The sequence below is a fragment of the Ambystoma mexicanum genome, chromosome 6p, assembly GCF_040938575.1.
Source record: "Ambystoma mexicanum isolate Mex_15411 chromosome 6p, UKY_AmexF1_1, whole genome shotgun sequence".
Classification (NCBI taxonomy): Eukaryota; Metazoa; Chordata; class Amphibia; order Caudata; family Ambystomatidae; genus Ambystoma; species Ambystoma mexicanum.
This window is the reverse complement of record NC_090935.1, coordinates 1,152,111,546-1,152,138,193: the sequence shown is the minus strand read 5'-3', so window position 1 is coordinate 1,152,138,193 and position 26,648 is coordinate 1,152,111,546. Positions and strand designations below refer to the sequence as shown.

The following is a 26,648-nucleotide window of genomic DNA, read 5'->3' as shown; positions in this document are numbered from 1 at the left end:
TTAGGGAACCCTGCCAGGGGCATTGCAAGATGTATTGTTGTTTATTTGTTCCCTTTGACCTTTGTGGCAATTTTCAGATTTACCAATCTGGGCTGCTTGCTGACGCCTATCCTGACCTTCGGATTAGCTCTCACCTGACTCGCATGTAGCCTTTCCTGATTTCCGTTTGGGACACACTTGGATTGACTATTGTCTGACCTTGCTAGGTTCCAGTCTGGCCTCCTTTGACTACAAAACCACAGCCTCTGAAATTACCTGTCCACTTTTCTTGCGATTTGTGTCTATGGACTCCAGAAAGTGCCTAGACTGGCTTCTTTTTGTATGGTAAAAAGATGCACAAGCAATTAACTTGTGTGTCAACCCAGTCTGTGGGTTTTATTTCTTAAACTGTGGCTTAACAGTGTACAACGAGTAACTATGAGTTGAACAGCGGCGATACTGTTAAACCATCAGCAGAGGCGTAGCCAGGATTGTCTAACAAGTGCCCACTGCTGAGTGGGCATTTACAGATTGTGGGTGGGCCTTGCCTGCTCAGGCCCTACCCTATCTATGCCTCTGCCTATCAGTATAAGAAAGGACAATCTGGGCTATTGCTCTGGCCTTGCTGAATGGCGCCACAGAAAGTTGACTACATATGGCTAGTCTTATCCGTAGTGCACAAAATGGGCACTAGAGTTAGCACTGGAACAAACATCCGTACAACTGTGCTCATTGCAGCAGTGCCAACCCTCATGCAAATCCCTTAAGGTTGCCATTGCAAAGATCAATGTAATTCTGGTTGCTTGGCCGACTATTCAACCATCAAGTCAGTTCGGCCGTAAAAGAAGGTCCAGATGAAACCTAGTGACAGCGGCGGTATATTTGCCGTTTGCACGTCAAAGATAGCAACATGACAGATCATGCCATAATCTGTAATGAATGCCTTGATATGTCATGTTTCAGGGCTTATGTCTTGTCATGTATTATCATATTATGTCACGTCGTTATGATATATCATGTTTAAATATGCATATTGTGCAATGCTATATGTTATATATCTTTATTTATTTTCTAATGCATATATGACATGATAGGTTATTTATAACGTGCTTAATACCCAGAGGTTTCTAAGTGCGGACCCGGGGATCGAACCTGTGTTGATTTGTGTTGTCTTGATTTTAAGGCAAGCACGTTGCCCGAGCTATCCTCACGAGACAAGGTACATCTCATGATATTTCTAAGCATGAAATATGATGCATGTCATGCACAAGTCATGATATATGACATGATATATCCCATGATCTGTCATGCCATAGGTCATGGTGTATCTTTTCAAATTATCCCATGACATCATATACAATATAAATATAGTGAAAGCTGGGTTAACTGGCGCTTTATTAACCAGGACATTCTATTATCCGGCATCTTCTGTTGCCGGAAATAGAGCTGCTACAGTCTGTTTTGCATGAAAAAATGCCTAGTTAACTATCCACCATGGCAGATAACTGGATGTCCGGATAACTGCATGCCTGTAAGAGTCTATGTGGCCTTTTCACACTTTTAATGGTCTCGCTGCCATTTTGATAAGAGACATTTTTTTTCTGTCATATTTGCTAAACCGGCATAATTTGGGTTGCCAAAGACACCAGATAACACAGCTTTTACTGTATACGTCTAATGACATGTACTATATCTGTCATGATGTTCATTTTATGTCGTTATATGTCAAGTTACAATATCCCCAAATTTAACTTTTCCAGTAAGCTTTACATTTCCAGTAAATCCCATTTTTGTCATTCCTATTAGGCTCCCATTTTAAGATACTGTGGAATCTTGCAAATCCCAGTAAACTCCCAGTTTGACATGTCCAGCAAAGTGACCTTTCCAGTAAGCTCTCAATGCCCCATTCCAAGTAAGCATGATCTTCACAGTAACCGCCCAATCACACATGGCTAGTAATTTCCCAGTTTACGCAATGGCTATGATGCCCCGAGCTTTCCCTCCAGCCTAACAACGTGAAGTCCTCTGCAGGAGCAAAGCCGGGCTGGACTGACGAGGAATCTGAGAAATTCTAGCTAATCCCTTGCTGGCAATCATCTGCGGAGAGCTGGATATTGCTTTCCGAGAGCTAAAACAAAACAATGTTACAGGAACCCATAGAGAGTTGGCACTACTTCATTTACATCTGTAAAATAGTCCAACCAGAAAATAGCCTGTCCTTCTGTGGAATAAATTCAAACTTTGTCCCAGACATGTGAGATTCTTAGATACATGCCAGGGGTGTTTCAAGTATAAATCCACACCTGAAAGGTTGCCTCGCGTTTACGGAGACTATCACTGGTGGAGGCCATCGAATGGATATGCGCCTCAGGCCCTCGAGATGGGGCAGTAATGTGACTGGACTCCAGGGGGTCCTTGATGCAGCCTTTCGGGGGATGGGAGGCGGTGAGGTAGCAATCTGCTTTTGCTAAGCGTTTGGTTGTGGGTTAGTAGACAGTCTGATGGAGGCTTCCAGCTGTATACAAATGTAGATATATTTAGTGTGTCCCCTCACCGCAGCCTTCTTCTACAGAGCCCCAGCCTGGGAAGTTGCCATTGATCCATCAGCTCGTGGAAGTGGATTATTCCAGCTCAGTCTAGGAGCCCTAAATATGCTAGGAGAGACGGGCACTCCTCTTTGTACGTGGGTCCCTCTGTACTAAACATTATTTGTCACAGTTCAGCCAGTGCTGTGCTTGGCTTGGCTTTGGAATCACCAGAGAACAAAGTGGAAGACATTTCAGTCCTGCCAATGCCGGCCTGTTGGTTGTGCTGCAATTTAGCTCTTTGTAGTCTGAGCATCCGGGGCCTTGCAAGGTTTTTAGGTCGTTTTTTGGCGGGCCCAGTCTGCTCAGTCCCACTCCTTTTGGCAGCAAGTTGAACCTTTAGCCACCACTTCGTTCCCACTCATGTGAGACAATAAAACAGTCAGAACCTGATATATAAGACATACATAATCCAATCCAGCTGATCTATACAAATACCCAAACCAACTCACAATCTTAACTTTGAAGCACCTGACTCAACAAATGCTCACCCACTTGCCAACTCAATACACGACTAGAACAAATACCCTGGCATGCTCACCCAAAATGCTGCACCTCTCATCCAAACTCCTAAAACACATCCAGAAACCACAAAGCCCTCCCCGTTCCATCAAGTCACACATCTGGAAACCTAGTCCTCTAGGAAAGAGACAAATCCCATAGAGAACTCACCTGCATAGATGCCAGTTCCTCCTTGTTCTACCAACACCAACAGTTGAGAAGACTAGATAACAACTAGACTTTTTCTGCTAACCCCCTAGCGCCCTCCTCCTCTTTCAGACCCAAGTGAGCGCCTGGAAACCATGAAAATGGCAGCAGTGCCTGCTACAAATACAAAGAACATTCCATAGCCATAGTGGGGCAGCCGAGATAGTTTTAGTGATTAACTCCATAGGACAGCGGTTTCATACCTTTGGCTCTCCAGCAGGGCGGGCCTTAGCAGCAGCAGCGTCTTGGGCGAATTGCCTCCCCCCTCCTGGTCAACAGGGGGAGGGGAGGGCAGTGGGGTAGGAAGCACCACATTTCTTTTCTACCCCCTTTCTCCTGCACCTCGCAGGGGGTTCATCACTGGAATAGTAGGCTCATGCTGAGGGCGCATTTAATAACAAATGGGCACCTGCCGCACCTTTTCCCACTGCGCCAACTCGGGGGAGCCCTTGAAAGACTCCCCTGAGCTGGCGTGGCAGGGGGCTAATGGCGCCCTGGGGGGCATGGCGACGTGGGCGTTCGCCTGGCCGGCCCTGCCCTAGGCTGGCCCTGCTCTCCAGATGTTTTGGACTGCTACTCCCATCAGCCTTAGCTAATGGTGAGGGATCAAGGTTGTTGTAGTCCAAACTGCCTGGAGAGCCACAGCTTGCAGATCCCTGCTGAAGAACATTTAATCATTAGTAGGAGGCGGCAATGAGCATTATACATAGGAGCAGGCCAGTTTCTTCGCTCGGGCAGAGCAGGTGACGGCCCCGGGCGCAGGGCTAAATAGCTCAGGAGTGGGGCACAGTAAGGAGCCCACCCAGAAAGCTGACTCTGATCTTGCCGGACAAAAAATAAGCAGCCTGCTGGGCCGGTGGGTGCTCCTCTGCCATGTGTGGCTGGCCGCTCTCAGCCAACTTGTGGATGACTGCAATGCGTTTGGAATATACAAACAAAGGAATGTATATTCCAAACACAGTGTGTGAGATGCTCCTGAGTCACACAGCCTATGCCCATCATTTTCGTGCTGACAGCCTTTCAAGTGGGGCAATTTACAAATGATGGCTCATTTAACAAGCCATTGTTGTTACACAGTATGTACTTAACATTTCAGTGTTAAGAACCGAACATGGGCGTTTTTATTCACCAGGCCAGCACAAGTATCAGTTGACCAAACCTATGCTTTCTTCAAAGTTTTAAACTATTTTCTTTATTTTCATGTCTGTTTATTTGACACCCCAAAACATTTTTTTTAAAAATGTTACTTTTTAGTTACATATGGTGCATCCCTGGGAAGGTTAACAGTCATTTTCTTGCTTACGTATTTTAGTGGCTGCTTTGGGACATGGACTAAATGCATCCGCTCAGCATCAAAGGTCTTTTAATTTTCTAAACAAGCCAGCCACTTCCTAGCGTGCACACCAGGTGGCAATTCAATGTCACTTGGCACCTTCATTAGGAAAGTAGAGTTCATTGTGTGTCATCATGCAGACAATAGTCCATGGCAAATCAATGCAGTGATGGGTGCAGCAATAGTTTGTGCGCTGCAGAAGCCACCACCCTGTTGGTTAATTGGCATCTATGTGGTGCTCCCTTATTTAACAGCACATATGCCTGTTTTTGTCTGATGTGTCCAATGTCCATACAATAGCATACAGGAACCTTTTGTGTATGTGGCTCTGACAAGCATGCCGCACTGTGCCCACTCTTAAATGCATAAAGCAATCAAAGAAGTTGCCTCAAATTGTATATCCACTAAACCAAACGCCCTTTCTACACTGCCACACCATGATTTTCACTAGCTGCAGGCCAGTATCAATAGGATGCTAATGCCAGCTGTTAGATAAAGCATGGGCCTGCTAGTTTTTGCAGAAATAACGCCTCTGGCCTGCATAATAGGGAGGAGGTAGTGGCTGAGGCACTGTGGATCCTTTACGATGCAATAGAAGCCAGTTTCCTTGAAAACGCTTCTTCAGCTTATTACTGGTTAGGTTAAAGTTTGTAAGAGGTACAAGCCTTTCTGTGTAGCCTTTCTGTGCATTGTTTATTGGGTCTCTCTTCTACCGTATCCTGTCATGTCTATAGATATAATTCCCAAAAGATGTTTCTGTATTGGGGTTAGGCATGCCCACACTGAGACCAAGCCCTTCCTCCTCTAAAATTCTTCAGAAACAAGAAGCAAATAGCCCTTTTACCACATTTGAGTGTCTGATATTGCAGCCATTTTATACTTGCATCCAAAATCATAAGCTGTCCAAATGAGTATGTATGGTTTATGGTTATTAACATTTTAATGTTGGGGTGAGTGTTGTGAACAGTGATGTGAGCACCAAGAAATGCATCTGTTATGAATTTAGAGATGCAAACATACAATCCTTTTATCAGACTTGTTTATCCAATATAGAAATCTCTGATCACTGCTATATTGCTGAAATTCTCTGTGATTGAATGCAAGGCATACGGGAACCCTCGCTGGTACTATTTGTCCCCTCTCCCACTCTCAGAGATTTTTCGAAACAGTACAATAAGAGTGTACGAGACTGTCCATCTTGGAATAACCTTCCATCAGAAAAAAAATTCATACGGTTAGTCTAGTATTGCCCCTTGCGAAATACAAGTGAGGTGGTACAAACAGAACACCTGCAACACAGTGCCAGTGGTCAGTGGGCCCTCAGACCCGGGTAGGCTCTTCACACCGCAGTGTGCCAGTACGGACAGTTTGAAACTGCATTCAGGCAAGGCCTTTCCTAAGAGCAGGTGACAGAAAAACCATTTACTTGGGCAGCAACAGCTGTGTTTTCACATTAGAATTCTTCTGTAAAGTACTTGATTTACAATGTAATTAAACCAGCTTCATTTATATAGCAATTGTGTATTCACATGTCCCAGTCCGGGGGGTGGGGGCTCTGAGGGGGAGAGGAGAGTAGTCTGGTGTTTCGCCCTTGGCACCAAGTTGGCTAGAAACTGCCCTGCATAGGAGGGTACATTTCCTGCATTTAATACAATGAAAAGGGCCTAATTTTGAATTCCATGCAGCTGTTCATTCGTCTTACTGTTTGTGTCTGACATTTCTTTCGGCACCTCAGGCGCTTCTGACGTTCAACGACACACGAGTCACGTGCTCGATACTTTTGGACTATCTGTTTCCGCAGGAGTAGTTGACTAATACGTAGAAGCAAGAGAAACAAACACAGTTGTCATCATGGGCGCTAGTGTCTTCTTATTTGTGTAGGACAAGGAGAGGGAACAGCGCGCTACGTTAATATCTGCAGTCGAAGGGGTCACTTGGCGCTGGGTGGCAGAAATCAGACACCAATTCCAGGCAGAAAACAAAGCCTGAAAACGTAAACGACAGCAAGACTTGCACCAGACTCCCCAACAAAGGTCAAATGTGGAACAAAAGAAAGCTATGGAAACACAACACTCCTAGCGCGTAAACACTGCCCGCAACTGATTGCGGGGGTGGGGGAGTGCACAGACTGCGAGCTCTATTATGCTTTCATTAAGCATCAGCACCCGCCATGCCTTTACTTTCGGCGGGAATCGCTGACGGGCGGCTCTCATTTGTGTTCGTGACCTGTGAAGTGCCCCGGACAATATCGGCTGCGCTCGGAATTCACTGTATTGTTAATGTACTCATGAATGTTTTCATCAGCAAAGTCTTAGGGGGCTTGCGAAAAGTCCTGGGCGCTGAGCAAATGAGGGAGGCCTAGGCACCAGGTTACATGAGCCCAGGGGGCTCTTCCACACCAATAATGGAGTCCCCGAGGGTACAGGGGCTTATGCTGACAGCCTTGAAGTTCCTGTGCTGTCACTTCAGTGTGGCACACTGATACACCCGTGTGAGTGAACATGCATGGAAAGGGGATTTTTATACTGTAATTCACAAAGGCCTGTTAAGTTCTTAAAGAAGAGTTGCAACGCTCCTGCAGATTCTCACATTTCATGGTGCTCCCCACCCAGGCCCCGTTTCTTTTAGGCACCTCATGATTTGGCATGTCTCATTGCAGGCACAGCAGACAGAAGTGGGAAATAGTGAGTGTTAATAGCCCATCTTACTAGGATGACTTGTTTACTTTCAATATTCTCCCCCTGCAAAGTAAACGCTTTATGACATAAACCTTGGTTTTAAACCTAACCCTGTTTGGGGGATTTCACCTTTTATTCACATCCTGCATAACCTGCAGAATGTTCAGGGGGTGGGCGTGGCCAGCAGCCATGCTGTAAAGTCGCCTCTTTTCGGAGCTCCTGCATGATCTGTAATTGATATGCCTTACCTGGTTGCTTCCAATGATTAGAGGACGGCGCCTGGGACCAGAGACGCGAAAGGAGATATCCTGAACCTGTGGCGCCGGAGCTACCGCCAGGCAAGAAACTGTGTCGACAAAGTGCGGTCTGGCAAAATGGCATGCGCGACCCAGTGAGTTTCTGGTCACGGGTCGCAGAGGGCGTTGCTCGTGCCTGGTGTGCACGGATCAAGATTTGTGAGGAGCTACCGGGTGCCTGGACGGCAGACCCGGGCAGGGCGCTTGTGAGCTGCGGAGACCGGGCAGCTGCGGCAGAGAAGGGATGTTAGGACGTTCCCTGGGATCTTCCAGGGGCTGCCCCCGGGATCTTGCAGGCTGCCATCGAGGCCGTGATTGACTACGGGAAGGCCGCTCCGGCGGGAGCTGTGATTACAGGAGCAGCCTTTCCCACATTGGTGACAAATATTTCAATGCACAATCTATAGCCAACCAACCATACTCTTGCCCTGCTTTGCAATATGCTGTCACTTGATAATAGCACCGGCACCACGGTCACCTAGAGACCACTGTGATACTGTGTAGTGCCTTATGGTCACCCAGAGACCACTGTGATACTGTGTAGTGCCTTATGGTCACCTAGAGACCACTGTGATATTGTGTAGTGCCTTATGGTCGCCCAGTGACCACTGTGATATTGTGTAGTGCCTTATGGTCACCCAGAGACCACTGTGATACTGTGTAGTGCCTTATGGTCACCTAGAGACCACTGTGATATTGTGTAGTGCCTTATGGTCACCCAGAGACCACTGTGATATTGTGTAGTGCCTTATGGTCACCCAGAGACCACTGTGATATTGTGTAGTGCCTTATGGTCGCCCAGTGACCACTGTGATATTGTGTAGTGCCTTATGGTCACCCAGAGACCACTGTGATATTGTGTAGTGCCTTATGGTCGCCCAGAGACCATTGTATTGTAAACCACTCACCCACCAAACTAAGTACCAGTCACGCACAATGTCCAGCCTACTTAGCTTCTACTGCATCATGGCTATTGCTACATTTCCTGCTACTAGCAAGCTAAGCAGCTACACAGAAACCCCACTTTACTCACATGCACCTCTATCACATATATCACCAGATATTATTACTAACACTCATGCCTACACTGACTCTAAACACCAAACTCTGTTAGAACCACTAGTTTACACTTCCAAGCCTAGCTCCACCCACGATAGAAATAGCAAACTACGCGCTAGACTTAACAAACTCCATGAGACACCTAGACGACTCCTCCTTCCTACAAAATCTGAAATGAAACATCAAATTGGCAATACAGGCTACGCTTCTAACCACACCCGAGCTTCAACGCTTACCCAAATATCTGTGCCCAAGACAAAATCCAGCGCGAAAAACACTCCTAATCCTACACATACCAAAGAGGAAACTAAGGAACATTCCTATAAAGGAGCACTTCTCAATGCCAGGTCACTAGTTGCACATGCCCTTGAGATAGCTGATCTAATCACTGAGAATAACCTGGACTTCATTGCTATAACTGAAACTTGGCTACACCAGGCAGCAGGCCCTTCACTCATGCTAGCCATACCTGACGGCTACACTATATGTAGACAAGACCGAGAGGGCACCCGCGGAGGCGGAATTGCCATTATCTCTAAATCAAGCCTCTCACTAAGACTAGCCCCTGCACTAACGCTACAATCCTGTGAAGCCCTCACTGCTAAACTCCTTATAAATAATAATCAATCCCTAACTATTCACCTAATCTATAGACCTCCAGGCCCACTTGGGACCTTCGAAGAGGATCTACACAAGTTACTAACCCTCAATGCTAAAACCACCTCTCAATTGTTGTTATTAGGGGATTTTAACTTAGGATTCAATGACAAAACAGATGTGCATGCCGCGACTATTACCCAAGCTATTAACTCTCTAGGGTTCTCCCAAAAAGTCAACAACCCTACCCATACGAAAGGTAGAATATTAGACTGGGTCGCTGACTCTAACTGTACTACAGTCATCTCCTCTATCTCAGCTTTATCATGGTCTGACCACTCATTAGTGTCCTTTGACCTCCTAACCTCCCAACCATCCTCTACAGTCGTCCCCATGGCACCCTCATGCCCCACAAGAAACAAAAAGAATATGACAATAGATAATGTCATACCCGCTATTCTTCCAACCTTAAACGCCTTGCCTGACAATTTAGACCCCGGCACTTTAGTTCACGAGTATAACAAAATTATGACTGATACTCTGGACAAAATTGCCCCACTTAAAATGCGTACAAGTAAACCCAAAGCCCATCTAAATAAATGGTTCACGCCCGAACTCAAGGCTTTACGTCTCACCAAGAGAAAATATGAATCCAACTGGAAAATATGTGCAACTGCTGAGAACAAGGCTAACCTAATATCTATCTCCCGTCAATACAAAAACGCAGTCTGTCTGGCTAAGAAAAACTCATACAACGATCGTATCGCCAACTCCAAATCAAGCATGAAGGAACTCTTCTCCATCCTAAAGGAACTTGAGTCACCTATTGCCATACCAGACACCTGCACTAAAGATCAGACCTGGTGTTCTGACATCCAATATGCTCTAACTAATAAAATTACTACCCTCCAAAACAAAATTCAACTTAAAAAAGACTCGCTTAAACTCCCTACACTGTCACCACCTAAGGCGATCCACATGCCTCAACATACCAAATTCTCCTTCACCAAAACCTCCACACTCGAGATTGAAAAAATCATCCTCACCCTCAAACCATCCAACTGCAAAGGTGACATCTGCCCAGCACAGCTAATAAAAGACGCTGCCAGAGACCTATCACCATTTATCTCCAAACTTGTCAATGCATCTTTCTCCACAGGTATCATCCCAGCTAACCTAAAACAATCCTGGGTGCTCCCGTTGCTTAAAAAGCAAACTTTAGATCCTCTCATCCCCACCAATTACCGTCCAATCACCACAGTTCCGTTTCTGCTAAAGATCCTGGACAAAGTGGCCTATATACAGATTCAAAACTACCTTGAACTGCACAAACTACTAGGATCTAGACAATCTGGCTTCCGCCCACTACACGGAACGGAAACAGCCCTGATTGACTTAAAGGCCCAAATAGACGAACTGAGAGATCAGGGTAAGACAGCCCTCCTCCTCCTACTAGATCTCTCAGCTGCGTTTGATCTTGTGGACCACAAAGTCCTCTGCAAACACCTGGACGTTGCCGCTCACTTCTCCACCCAAGCCATCAGTTGGATAGAATCCTTTCTGAGTGAGAGAACTATGAGAGTCTTTTCCCCTTCGGCAGCAGCTGACCCTATACCCATTACTTGTGGTGTCCCTCAGGGATCCTGCGTCTCTCCGACCCTTTACAATATATTCACCAAACCTCTGTTCGATGATTTGGACAATCTCGGTATCACCTACACTAACTATGCAGATGATACACAGATTCTCTTCCCACTTTCTGGGGATCACAGTGAGGATGGGGAGTTGGTGAATAGAGTGTATCTCATCATTCAGGCATGGATGGCCACTCACGGTCTTTGCCTGAATGATGATAAGACAGAGTTGATCATTCTGGGCACACAAGCCAATATTAACAAATTGGGCCCAGATTACTCAGCCTTCAGCATAGACGGAAATGTCATTAAAGTCTCGAGGGAAGTAAAAACACTTGGTTTTTATCTCGACTCTACCCTGTCCTTCACTAAACAGGTAAACTCCTTAGCCTCCACCACTGCTTACACCTGTAAATTGATCAGAGCAGGCAAGCCCTTCCTGTCCAATACCAGCTGCCTAATCCTGGCTAGAGCCTTAATTCTTTCCCGACTTGATTACTGTAATGCCCTATACAGTAGCGCCAATAAAGCCACTACCCTAAGACTTCAAACTCTACAAAATAATGCTCTCAGAGCTGCATTAGGAATAAGAAAGAGGGAGCATATCTCCTCGACTAGGCGGCAACATAAATGGCTTTCTACTGAGAATAAAATCCAGCTAAAAATGATCTCATTAACCCATAAGGCCTTAAATAATGCTGCTCCTAGCTACTTGATGGACAAAATAAAAATAAAAACTTCCAATAGACCCATGAGACTCGCCAACTCCAACTGTTTGGCAGTACCTAGATTCAGACTTGCCAAAATTGGTGGCGTTTGCTTCCCTGTGAAAGCTGCTAACCTGTGGAACGCCCTGCCACCTAACCTTAGAGCTGACCAACCCTTCCCCCATTTCAGAAGGAACCTTATCAAACACATTATCGCCAACAATGACTTAACACCCGAACACTCACAAGCGTAGTCCTACCTAATGCACCCCGACGCGACATCAACCTTTATGTTTATTACTGCTAATCATGTATATTGTTAACTGTACATTCATGTAAATACGGCAACTCTTTATCTGTACATTCTAGTAATTTGTGTAATATGGCGTAATATTGTAAATTCATTTATATAACATTGTAACATTGTAAGCTTCGCATATACTTGTTGCTGCGCCCGGTAACCTAAGGGTCTGGTGCGCAATATAAATAAATAAACAAACAAACAAACAAACAAACATTAACTTCTAAGTGCTTGTAATGCACGAACAAAACTAGGACTGCTCCTGGCACATTAAGTTCGTGTGAAGACCTTGTTGCAAGTCAGGGGTATCCCCCTCAGCAAGCGTATATTATTTCAGATGTGGTGTGGATGTCCCTGCTGACTTTTTATAATTGTTATGGTCACTGGTGAACCTGTAAATCGCTGAGTGCTGGGGATCTTGGGCTTCTGAACACTGTGTGGCCTGGCTGTGTTCCTGGGATCCTGGAGTGGTGTCTGTGGCCGTGGATCCATACATTGTGCGTGCATGATACTTAATTCATTGGTGAGTACGGCAGCTACACACTCGCATGCTGCTTGGGCATTCCTGCCAGCTACATGCTGGATAAACATCAGAAGGAAAGGCTAGAAAGACCAAAATGTAGGTCCTTGCACAAAGGGTAAGGGCAACAGCGTGCTCCCAGGAAGGGAAATTGTGACACAGACACCCCATCCCCTGGCAACAAAAAGGAGGAGAGTCAAATACTGAAGGACATTGCAGAACATGTATGAAGTTATCACCGATGTGGGTCTCCGCAGGCAAGATGAACGCGTGCTTGCAGACAGGGTGAAAGCAGAAGACAACAAAAAACACACCACTGAGACGCGACTGGATGTGCAGCTACTGAAGATGAAGGTGAAGGTACTGGAAAAAAGGGCAGAGGATGCAGAAGAAGGGGCCAGAATGAACAACATTCAGATCCTGAGGTTACCGGAAGACGAGGAAGGCGCCGATCGCACAGAATATATTGAAAACATGCTGTTGCAGGATGTTGGTCTGGGAACTCTGACAAAGGGATTCACGGTGGAGCATGCACACTGATCGCTGACCAGGATCATCCCCGAGACCATTAATAGCTAAGATCATGAACTACAGGGACAGAGAATGAATACTGGCGTTTTCCAGGACGGGGGTTGGAGGGGCATCCATAAGGCTCTGCTAAATTAGCAATTTACCCAGATTACACAGTGCAAGTACAAAATCAGAGTTTGATTTTTGGCCATACCAAGGAGATCGTTGAGCAGGCGGCCCTGAACTATATGTTGATTTACCCGGCCAGACTTAAGGTGCTACACAAAGGCAAGTCGCACTTTTTCGATAGCACAGAGGGCGCACACTCATGACTTGATATGGTGCATGTTGTTCCGCTCAAAGAGAGAAACGGCACAGGAACATAGAAGTCAAGAAATGTACTGTCGGGGCAGTCTTCTGGACAGTACACCATGGGGCGACAATGGGATGTTCAAGAAGCGGGAGGGTGATATATGGTGAGGTTCAGGGCTTTGACCTACTGTTTCAGGTGGCAGCTGTGCCCCTGCTAGAGTTAAACTTTAGGCTAGTTCGAAGGTATACAGCTGCTGCGCGCTGACCTGACCGGCTGGGGAGCCGGCAGTAGGTTAGCGTGAGAAGCGGCTGCGCCTGAGCATGCTGTGCATTGCTGGGGGATATTTGAAGTTGTTGTTGTTTTTTTGGGGGGGGGGGGTTACTGTTTTGTTTGTTCTGCCTTTTCGAGCCGTCTGAACCGTCTCCAAAATGTATTGACATGAGACGTTGTGGAGGCAGTAGTAGTATCCACTACTTGGATTGCATCTACGGGGCCATGTAGGGGGGTGGTAGGAGCCCTTCTCTGCGTCATGCCCTTGTTTGTGCTTGGGGTGCCACCATGGGAAGCTGCCAGAGTCACAGGGAGCGCATAGATGGTGGAGGGGAGGCAGGCTAAAGCGTGACGCGTTTATAACTTACACCCCATGGCAGAAGACCTGAGAGGGGTTACCTGGAATGTGCATGGCCTCAGCAGTTTTATGAAGAGGAATAGAGTGCTGGCATACTTGCGCAGGCATAGGGTTGGGGTTGCAATATTGCAGGAGATGCACCTCATGGTGGATGGACAAACATCTATAGCCAAGAAGTTGGTGGAGAGGGCGTTGGGCTCCACATACTCTGCATTTGCTGGAGGAGTCCTAATACGGATTGCGCTGTCAGTGCCTTTTAGGGTGCTGCAGATCAAGAAAGAAGATGAGGGCAGGATGCTGCTGGTACACGGCTTCCTCGAAAATAGAGAAATGTGTATAATTATTACATACGCCCCTAACCATGACGCCACTACCTTCTTTAATTCCTTTTACCCTAGACTAGTTCCTTATAGGGGTTGCATATAGATTAGGGGCAGCAATTTTAATTGCACGCTTAATCCAGCGATGGGTAGGTCTGATGGCAAACACAAGAGGCCAGCCCCAGCTGCTAAGACACTGGGCTCCCTGATGCAGTCCTTTCAATTAGCTGAAATTTGGAGATCCATACATGTGGCATACAGGGTTATTTGTGATTATTCACATTGTTCTGCCCCACACGCAGTACACACTCGTACTGATTATGTGTTAACAGGGTCAGAGTCTGTAGGAGAATTAACAGAAGCCGACTACAAGGCCAGAGTCCTCTCGGACCATGCCCCGCTCCTATTCAGGGCGCACCAAATAGACCACTGATTCCTACATGGAGATTGAGGGCAGAAGCGTTACATGATGAGACTTTTAGGGAACATATGAGGGACGTGATAGCTGATTACTTTGGAACCAACACCGGCAGCATGGAGAGATTTAGCACGCTGTGGGATGCTTTTAGAACAGTGGCTAGCGGGGAAGCGATATGTAAGATGGGGGTTTCCAAAAGGTTCAAACACTAAACCTCTGCAGGACGGAAGCAGAAAGTAGCCGAGCGTAGTAATATGGGTGATGGGGCGGTTGTTCACAACCTGACAGAACTGAGGCATAAGTGCACAGCTGATTGGGATAGGCTGGGCAGGTTTAATTATGCCAAATATACCAAGAAATTACACGAGGGCGGTGATAAACCGGGAAGGCTATTGGCGTGGCTCTGCCAGAGTGAGGAAGAGAGGGAAATGATAAGTGCCATAAACGACAAATGTGGTGTAACTTGGCGGGCTCAGAGCTAGATAAACAACTCTTTCCTCAGATACCTCAGCGTCCTGCACCCTGTAGACAGTCCGTACTCTGCTGTCGGTTCAGTGTTCAGGTGGTGCATATTTCCAGGAGACAAGCGAAGATGATACAATGCGCTGATACCGTCACAAGAGGACAATGGGAGGAGCGCCTTGCAAACATTCTGTGCACTGCCCAATCATCAGCTCCTGTGAGCACTGAAGGCTGCTGGGAAATTACTCCATTAGCCTCTGAGCTCCCAACCCAAGGTAACATGGCTGAAAAAGGGCTTCATACTTCCACATCTTCTGTCCGTGTTTTAAAATGTGCTCATTTTCTGCCGTGACTATCCATGTTTGATTTTAGTAAACTTTGCCGATTCAAATGTGGCCAAGTTGAATCCAAATTTAAAACAAGCATTTGCAAAGCCAATAATTTTGGCTTTTAAGTAGGCATGAGATAGGCCTTTGCCTGACACTGCCATAACGCTATTTATTACATGGCTATAAAATGGCAACTGCTGGGATTGCTGCAGTAGAATTAAGTTTAACCTCCATATAATTGTTCACAAGACACTTCAGGGCACTGCCCCACTCTGCTTTAATTTGCGTTTTCTGTGGCATACCTCTTGGCGACCTGAACAATACCTCACTGCCCAGTAGTCATTCCCAGATTTCATAAGTGTGGGGACTATGGCAGATCCAGTGCCGTACTGGCGGCAAAGCTCCGGGAATGCTTTGCCAGCTAAAATACGGGACATGTCGAACCTCTTAATTTAGGAGAAGGATTAAAACGTACTTGTGTAGCTAAGCTGTGGCCTCCCTCTTAAGACTTTTATATTTGTTTGTTCATTCCATGAGTACGTTATGAGCACTTGGATATTTTCAGGTGGTAGCGCCATACTCACTTATTCAAATGAAGGAAAGAAAAGGAAAATGATGTGTAGACCTGGGTTGGGCATATGTAGTCATGGCCGGTCAAATGCCTATCTAATACCTATACAGAAGTCAAAACTGTTCCTTTGCCAATGATGGATTTGTAACAGGACTTCACCGGAGGAAACCGATACGAGGACACACATATCACTTATAAATCAAGTGGCTAAAGGCGCACTTGGTGAAGACAATGTATTACTCCATGAGCTCATTTACAGAAGCAAATGAGCTATTACCACTTAGGAAACTGCTTAGTAATAACACTGACAGGCCCTATAGAGCACCAAGTGTCATGTTCGTGCGCAATAAAGCTAGCTCAAAGTGATCCCAGGACAGTACGTTTTGGGTCGGAATGGCCATAGCGATTAACACGTTAGCAGATTCATGAGTGTCTTTGTTTTTTTGTGATCGGCCATATGTTTGTGCCTTCCATCGTTCACTATCACGTGTTATATTCTCCTCATCAACGTTGATTCTGGGAATGTTTTGTTGGGGCTGCGAAGCGGCACTTGGCTTTTTCTTCCCTTGTACAAGAGCCCACAGAAGAGCTGAAGATGGAATAATGTCCTCAGTAAGAGCCCCACGTGCAGCTGAGTATGAGGCAAGCAGTGTCAGAGGTCACGCACGCGCCCTGCAGCCTCTCTGCCAACGCACAATCAAACCCATTTTGTTTTTCTTCAGGAAACTTGGAGGCAACCCCGAACAACACAAACTGCTACTGCTGACTGGACACGGGCCGCTTTGTTTGTACTCTTCTGCTGTTGTCGTTTTCTTTGTGCATAATTTGCATCCTTTAACAGTGTACTCCATACAGAAACGTACTTGTACACTGACAGACTGCTGCCTGCAGTGGATTAGACGCCCAGGCTGCGGCACACAGGAGGCACTGTTGCTGAGTTCCATGTGACGTGAAGCGCAGCGCAGTGATAGGGTAGGCTAATTATTCTGACCGAAGAGTCATGGCTTTCAGGAGAAACAAAGGGCCTGCACCCAGAGGCGTAGACAGGGTAGGGCATGAGCGGGTTGCACCCTGTGTTTGTTTTACAGAAATGCTTCTAACGGGAATTGGGTTTTCCTATGTAAAGGCTATTCCCAATTCCCAAGCATAGCTCTGACCTACGCCTTAAAGTCATCATACATTACAATGGTTCACCAACGTTGCATTCCACATTTGGGAGCGGGTATAAAGTGTGTGAGCACCTTTGAGCACATTACACAGATGCACTTCACTACCAGATCTGAGTATGTCGAGGTTCCCAGGCAAGACTAAGAGGAGGACTACTGGCAGAACGTGTTGCACAGGCTAGTCAGCACCCACACATGCAAAGATTTGGCGGGTATACTGAAAAGTGCGGGCATGGCTTTGGCACACTTGTTTAGACGCCTCAGGGCTTCATTGAGAATGATGTCATGCCAATCCTCGAAGAATACATGTATAACGCAAATAAATGAACATGCATTTATTCTACACGTGGTACCGAATGCAAGGATTACTTACCGGTAATCTTCACTACTAATAGTCTTCCTCTTCCTCGTCACAGTACTTACGTCCCGCCTTGCCTGCATGGAATGGGTCAAATGAGTTGAAAACTACACACAATGGTCTGGGACTCTGTTAGTGGGACCAGCCTGATATGCAAATGGATATTTCTTCTGTGTGAAGGGTGCAGTGAGCTTAAACGTGGTAGTACACCCTCCTGAGTGGAAGAAGTTCCATAGAACAGGGGATTTGACCCATGTTCGTTCTCAGTAGAGGGGCTCCCACACACTTCTTAACCTTGGAGGAAGAGGGAGGTGGAGGTAATGTGTCCTTAAGTTCCCCAAATGCTGTCATTCCTGTAGCATGTATGTGCGAGTGGGCTTCAGTAACAGGAGTAAATAGTTTTAGGCATGAGAAAGACCTAGTTTAAATCTAAATAGATGAGGTGCGACACGGATGTGGCGGGGCCAGCAAGGACACTTTGGAGCCCACATTAATATGAGCGTGCACACTCACAGACACACAATCCCTGCATGCACCCACTCAGCTATACATTGAACACTTACCTGATGGTCACCATGTATGCACTGCCTCGCTTGGATGCCGGCTGCCACCAAACACTAAACCGACTGGCAGCCACCAACCCTCCTATGCAGGAACTGGCTGACTGGCCAAGATTGCGCAAAGACTGGGAGGTGTGGGGCAGAATCCCCGACGCCCCACCTTCCTTGCTATCAGGGCCAGCATTAGGGCAGGGCCCCCCAGGCAAACACCCGGGGCACCAATAGCCCTCCAACGCCAGCTCAGGGGAGACAGTGAAAGGCTCCTCTGAGGTGGTGTGGTGGGCGAAGGTGCAGTAGGCGCCCTTTTGAAATGAAATGTGCCCCGCTCTGAGTAGCGGGGCGCATTTAATAAAAATATGGCGCTGATGCTTTCACATCTGCGCCTATTGAAAAATGTGGTGCCTGTCAGGGGTAGACTTGGACATATACCCGAAACACGTAGTGCATTAGAGAAACTTCAAAAACAAAGGACTACTGACCCATCAGTCAATTATAAGTTCAACACATGGACTATAAGTTTCTCTCAAACACAAATAGGAAATGTACCCATGAGAAATGAAAACAACGTTATTTAAATTGTGATGTACATAAAAAAAGTCTTTTTTCAACTGTATGGTTTAATTTGGAAATACTGTTATGCATGAATACTGAAAATGTTCAATAATTTATGTTTTTTGGTACGAAACTATGCCATGAAATATTAATGACTTCAAAACGTTGCATTAAAAGTGTTGAAAAATCCAAAATAACTATAACATTTACTTTTGCATTTACGATGCCCAAAAGTGTGCACAGAGCATAGGTCACTTATGTGTAAGTGATCCCACAACCTTTCCTTGTATACTCGATTCTGTAGCCCAGAATCTCACTCTGGTAGCACCTAAATACATTAGGTAATTTATGTGTAATACCCGAAATTTATTGATAAAGTCCTAATTATCTGAGGTGTGCTCTTCTACACCATTGCTACCGTTATCATTGTTGTTAGAGGCTACTCCTATTCTAGACAGAGCACCCGCAACAAATTATTGTTAAAAAAGATATGTCCTTTTCAAAAATTGAATCACTTACCACAAATAGAGCGGAAACGCTGGGTTTTTCAGCAGAGGAAGCTACTAAGATATTAGGACTAATCAAGGACGTGAACATAAACCTCAGTACCACAGAAAATCCTGAAGAACTGATACATCAACTAGAACGATTAATACGAAGAGAAATCAGTCAGAAACTGCATGCAACCACATTGGCTCAATATTACAAAGCACAACGAATCCCACGAGGATTGAGAATAGACCTCAAACCAACCTTATGTAAAGAAAATCCTGAGTTTGTTAAGAGGTGGAGGTACATCCTGAACAAATGCTCCCTTGATTTAATTTTGTTAACTATTGAAGAGTTGTCAAAATCACTAACTACCATAGAAGCAGACCTTGACAAATTGAAAATTTCATTAACCAAGCTAATCACGAAAGAAGAACTAGTAACATTACTAGAAGATACCAAAAATAAATTAGACAAATACAAAAAAGAAATCGAAGCTAAGAAAATAAGAACATTCTGAAGAGACACTTAAGACTATAAGCTCGACATCGTTTACTCGTGGAAGGAATATTATCAACTGAAAGATAATTTTAAAAATGGAAGAACACCTTACAACAAACGAACACCGACTTCAGGAAGTGCGTCATCTGAAGCATCAAGCAGAGAATCAGAAACACCTGGTCAGGAACAACAAACACCCACAACGAGAGACGAACAACTACCAACTACATCAAAGAGTACGAAATCACCATCTGAGAACATCGCATCTTTTTTAGATCGGGAAAAACAAGAAGAGGCAAGAAAAAAAAACCCAAGCCGGAAAGTGAACTTCTTACAGAAGAGAAACTAGTCATCAATATATCTAATTACAAATTGAGCAAATTTGAGGAAAGAACTCTACAAAAAGGCATTTCATTTGTTCCAAGCCACAGTAGTTCACTTTTAAAAGAAAACATTGATTTCTTCAAATTGACTCGCAAAATGAAACTGAAATTATTCTTTGACACATGCGAATGGGATACTCCCAAAGATGATTGTAAATTTCTAGAAATGAAACCCAAAAGTACATTTATGCCACCTATACAAAATCCAATGATTGAAGTATTTCAGAAACAGGTTTTGAAAGATTTAGAAAAATTGAACTATCGAAAAAGTAACAAAATGAATTTCACTAAAAGAGAACAACAAGTATTGAAAAATCTTTGGCAAAACCCAAATCTAATATTGAAACCAGCAGATAAGGGAGGTGCACTGGTACTGATGAATTCTGAACAATACAAAACTGAAATAGAGAGACAGTTATCAGACGTTAACATCTACCTTGAAATCTTTGAAAATCCTACGGAAAAGGTACAGGAACTCATTAAAACAACACTAGATGAAGCTGAAATGGATGAACTAATCATCTCACAACATTTTTATTGACAAACTGTCATCCATCAATGCCTGTAATATACACATTACCAAAAATTCATAAAGACATGAGGAATCCTCCAGGAAGACCAATCATAGCTGCTAACAATAGTTTACTTGAACCCTTGGCACAATATATCGATCGAGCAATTCAACCATTAATTCATAAATTCAAGACTTACATCAAAGACACAAATGATTTTCTAAACAAATTGGAAAATATTGACCTTAATGAAGGAACAGACATTCTTTTCACGATGGTCGTGGTAAGTCTGTATACCAATATCACACATGAGGGCGGACTAGAAGCCATGGAGTGGCTACTGTTAAAATCAGACACTGAATGCAAAGCAGACAAATTGTTTATCATAAAACTACTAAAAATTGTCTTATAGAACAATTTCTTTATGTTCGAAGATGAGTACTTCATACAAATATCAGGAACGTCAATGGGGGCCGCCATGGCTCCAAGCTATGCTAACACATGCATGGCATACTTAGAAGACAACAACATCTTCAATGAAGTAAGGTGGACACAACAACTTAAATGTATTTTCCGGTACATAGATGACATATTTGGCATCTGGAGTGGACCTCAAGAAGAATTAGAGACATTCTTTCAACATCTGAACAGTATGGCACCCAGGATAAAATTAACAATGAAATCCAGTAGAGAGACAATTGAATTTCTGCACGTACAAATATACAAGAAAAATGGAAAACTCTAAACTACAATCTACACTAAAACTACAGACAGAAACAGTCTGCTACACGCAAACAGTTTTCACCCACAGAAAACAATACAAAGCATTCCATCCAGTCAATTTTTAAGATACAGACGCATCATCTCGGAAGAAAATGAATACAAAAATAAGATTGAAGGTCTTAAAAGCAAATTTGAAAAAAGAGTATATCAGTCAGCAAACATCAACATGAGTGTTGAAAAAGTAAACAAAATCAGTAGAGAAGTGGCACTGAAACCAAAAGAAAAAACAGAAGTGGAGAAACTGGTATATGTTACCACCTACTCTCAACAGAGTTCAAAAATAAAGAAAATCATCAAGAAAAACTGGACAACCCTTACAGTTGATCCAGTGATGAAAAAATTGTTTCCAGAACCCCCACTATTTGCATATAGTAAGAGCAAATCAATCAGAGAACATTTAGTCAAGGCTGATTTCTCCGCTGAAAGACAAACTCAAGGGAATTGGAAAGGAACAACACTGTGCTATAACTGCAACAACTGTAACAATTTAATTACAGGCAATACCATCACCCACCCCCACAAAGGGTATACAATAAATCTTCATCATTCATCTACATGTGATTAGAAGAATGTAATCTATGGAATAAGATGCCCTTGTGGCATATACTACGTGGGAATGATATCAAGGAAAGCAAAATTGAGATGGTCAGAACATAAGTCGAATATAAGAACAGGCGCCATTAAATCACCAGTAACACAACACCTCAAAAAAGAGAGACATAACATTGCCCAATAAAGGTTTATTATTCTTGAACAAATAAAAGCACCAAGAAGAGGTGGAAACCTCAATAGGATGCTATTACAAAAACAAACATTCTGGATCGAGAAATTGAACTATATTCAGCCGAATGGAATGAACGCGGACTGGGATCTAAGCTGTTTTTTACGAATCCTTAGTTCTTTTTAAAGAAATCCATGTCACATTTCCTGTGACCACCACGGTGTAAACTGTATTGACTACGGCGTGAGTGCTTCAATATTGAGTTTATCTCAGAAATCACAGAACGAGTGCGACTCTAACTGAGCCGTGTGTAGGACAAGTTTACAAATGAATAGGTGAATGTGCGTATTCACCAGCGTTTTCACTCAAAATACACCTTGAGTCTGTTTACAAAAAACAGTCTAAAAGAAGTATCACTGCCAGCCCTTTGTCAATTGGCATCTATAGTCATTTCAAGATGGCCTCCGAGTAAACAGAAAGACACACTGCACCTTAACTTATGTGAAAAGAGAGAAAGGACCCAGGAGAATCGGTTACCATCCCAACTAACAATACCACAGGAACGCTTGCAAACTCGGGCCAAGCAGAGTATTCACCTCTGTCGGCTGAGCTGTGCTACGAAAAACAAGACCGGGTGAAGAGGCATTACTAAGTGAACAAAATAACTACAGACTAAAGGCGTGGACGACGAACAGACTGCAGAAAGAAAGGCGAATCACCCTGTCATCTGATGAAACAAGGTGAGCAGTACTTACGGAATGAGACTGTGCTATATAACCCTTTTCAAAGCCAGCTAACTCCTTCCCAAACTAATTAATCCAGGGTTTTGTGACTGGGATACAGCGCTTTCATTTAGCGACTGTTCCCAGCCCAAAACCCCAACATAACAAAGTGATGTACAGTGGAACAACCCAAAAAAAACGTAAATTGTCATTCGCTTCACAGATCTCAACACCTCCCTGTGCTTGAAGCAAGAATAACCGTAGAGCCAAACTCAATCGCTAGCCAGAGGCATGGACATGACTACGTTCTCTTTGAAGAAACGAAAGTCTTCAGAACTTTGAGGTACTTTAGGTTAAGAACTGAAAATTGATTAAAAAAACACTAATTGCAAGAATCTAATTATTAGTGAACTGAATTGCACATTTTCTTTTTAAATTGCAGAAATTGAAAAAATGTTGTAAAAAGGTACAGATCCGCACCTGATGAAGGGTTCCATATACCCAAAACCCGTAGTGCATTATAGAAACTTCAAAAACAAAGGACTACTGACCCATCAGTCAATTATAAGTTCAACACATGGACTATAAGTTTCTCTCAAACACCAATAGGAAATGTACCCATGAGAAATGAAAACGTGAAAACAACGTTATTTAAATTGTGATGTACATGAAAAAAAGTATTTTTTCAACTATTTGGTTTAATTTGGATATACTATTATGTATGAATTAATACTGAAAATGTTCAATAATTTATGTTTTTTGGTATGAAACCATGCCATGAAATATTAATGACTTCAAAACGTTGCATTAAAAGTGTTGAAAAACCCAAAATAACTATAACATTTACATTTGCATCTACGATGCCCAAAAGTGTGCACAGAGCATAGGTCACTTATGTGTAAGTGATCCCACAACCTTTCCTTGTATACTCGATTCTGTAGCCCAGAATCTCACTCTGGTAGCACCTAAATACATTAGGTAATTTATGTGTAATACCCGAAATTTATTGATAAAGTCCTAATTATCTGAGGTGTGCTCTTCTACAACATTGCTACTGTAGACTTGGACATGGACAAAGAACTATTGGGGCTGTCAGACTTGCGCCAGTAGTGAGAACCTTGTTTAAAAGTATACAGCTTTATAGGAGACTGCTTTGCCCTTTCTGCAGAAAAAAGGCGCTCCAAAACTACAATTCCCAGAAAAAAGCACACCGAGACTAAAATACCTAGCATGCCTTGCGGGCCCGTGAACCAATTAGAAGCCGAGTTGGGTGTAGCACGCTGACGCGCATGCGCAAGTCCCGAGGCATGGGGCTTTGCTCGAGGCACCGGAGAGAGAGGACGTATGCCCAGCAGCTCCATGGAAATCATACTTGAGGGGCCCAGAGCCACACGAGCAGCAACCCGGCCTCTCGCCTTTGCCAGATAAGTGCTGCATTGCCCTGGGAGTCTGTGGGATCGAGGAGACAGTGCAGGGGGCCATTACTAGACCCTCCTGAGCCCCTGCGCCTCCGGGCTGAGCTAAGTGGGTGTGGTTTTCGGGGCCATAGCACTGCGTTTGTTACTTCTCACAGCTGTTATTAGGCTCTGAGAGAGCCTGGTGTTTGTGAAGAGTTCTGCGTGTTTTCACCTCGTGGAACATAACGCCCAGAAGGCGCATGAGACGAAAAGCGCGTGAAAAAATAACGTGTTATTTAAGATTGAGCAATCACAGTCGGTCTGAGGAAAGACCGTATTTGGCAAATTACAGATACTAGGCGCTACAAGCCACGTGCGGTAGCGCACACAAGTGGGGCCTGTGAACCTTAAGCATACAATGTGCTGGATGCGTGTTGAGTGTGGCATGAAGAATGAATGACCACAAAACTTGAAAGCATACGCTAATGCTTGCCTTCTATTTTCTTTTAGTTTGAACCAGTCGCTCAGACCTCAAGGCCGTGGCACAGGACTCGACAGCCCTTGCAGGACAGGACGTTAAAGACTAACAGCTAAGTGTGCAAGTGCATGTTGACCACTCCTTATGTTAGTGTACACAGGCTTATGCCTGTGACTGTTATTTACCTGTGATAGTGTTGATCACCCCTTATGTTAGTGTACACAGGCTCATGCCTGTGACTGTTATTTACCTGTGGTAGTGTTGACGACTCCTTATGTTATTGTACACAGGCTTATGCCTGTGACTTTTATGTATCTGTGGTAGTGAGTGAGGGGCAACACCTTTACATGTAAAGTGGTGGTAAAGTTGTACTGGTTATTTATTTAACATGCATGCCAAAACATTGGCCAAATAAAAGTGTGCAATCATCAACCCTTACCTAAACTCCCCCAGTCCTACCCATAACCTCTCCCTAACCCTCAATCCGGTTTCCCTACAATCCCCCTAGCTATCCAAACATCGAGACCCTAACCCTCCTTCCCCGCTCTGGTTGAGGGCGGTCTGTGTAAGCTTTGACTTGCAGGCACCAAGACCATTGAGGGGGTGGTTGGTTCTGCATCGCTCCTGCACCTTTGACCTGAGCATTGTGACAGTGCCCTCAGCATGACCTGGGGCGCGCGGGGGAGGGGAGGCAGTGGACTAAAATGTTTGTTATGCCGCCCGGGGCGCTGCTGCCGCTAAGGCCGGCCCTGCTTGCTGTACGCAAGCAGACATCTGCACCGCAGTGATGACCACGATGCTCCATGTGCCCATCCTGGTTGCCTGCCTGTGGCTGCAGCATCACTGTGCTTCAGCTAGGTTATGATTTTTTATCAAAACTTACATATTTTCATCTGGGCAAAAACACAAGTGGGGGGGGGCAATGCCCCTGTGCCCATACACACTATCCACCACTGGATAAGGCTTTACTGCACGTGGGAGCCTGTGGAACAGAGGCGGGGGAAAGGGACTCAAGCTGTAAAAACGATTGCAAACAAAAGCTTGATGTACAACTTACAGACAGAAATCTGTCTCAGCCTCATGGTGTCCCATAAACTTGACATCTCCTTGGATCCTGGCTCTCTGGTCAGCTATTCACAGAGCCAGGATGGTGGCGCTGGCAGGTACATACAGGCCCTAGACCATACTAATTTACCTGACAGGCTCGCCCCTGAGCAGCCGGTGTATGTGTGACAGGCCAGCCACATGCTGGGCTCAGCCAGAAAGGACATGTAGGGCTGGGCAGTGACGGAGACGGATTTATTCTAAAAGGATGGAATGGGTCGGGCAGACTCAATCATAGATGACAAGTCTGGGCTGGGGTCTCTAAAGCTCTTTGACCGAGAGGATAGCTCAGGGGCAACGTGTTCAGACGACGTGGAGCCACACAGGTTCAATCCCTGGGTCCACGCTTAGAAACCTCTGGGCACGTTATAAATAACCAATTACAAAGTACAAATTACAAAAAAATTACAAAGCTTTCTCATCAGATAACAAATTATACAAATAGGGTTCCTGGTGGAAAGATCTCTCGTTAGTTTTCCTTTCTTTCATTAATCTCATTCAGATTTTCTTTATTTTAAAACAGGTGACGGCCAACACAATGATCCAAACAGGTGTTCGGAAAAGTTTAATGGCGCAATATCCGAATTTTAAACTAGGTACACAGGCGTGCAGATCAATGATACATCCCCGCAATGATACATCCCCGCCACTCTGTGAGACCTTGCGGCAGGGCAGTCACAGTGACATAAATGCGCCGCCAGTGCCGAGAGGCAGATATAAGTAGTTCCCCTTCCAATGCACACAGGGCAACTCGTTGTTTTTGACCTGTTTTGCTAAAGCTTTAAGAACGGCCGCGTTTCGTTTGTAGCCTGCAGGTGAATGCTTGTTATCCTAATTATAGTATTAATTAATGTAATTGTTTTCTTTGGATTTCTCTCTCTCTCTCTCTCTCTCTTTTTACCTACCGAGCAACAGACCGGTGCTATATGGTTACTCCATGATCTACCGTGTGTATAATTTTTAACACATAAAAC

The 26,648-nt window shown here is 44.7% G+C and overlaps 1 protein-coding gene across 3 annotated transcripts in view; it reads right to left on the bottom strand.

Annotated features, from left to right (window-relative positions):
- The window catches only part of PIP5K1B (phosphatidylinositol-4-phosphate 5-kinase type 1 beta), a 792,190-nt gene that overhangs the window by 273,865 nt on the left and 491,677 nt on the right, over positions 1–26,648 (bottom strand). The gene's annotated exons all lie outside the window — the stretch shown is intronic.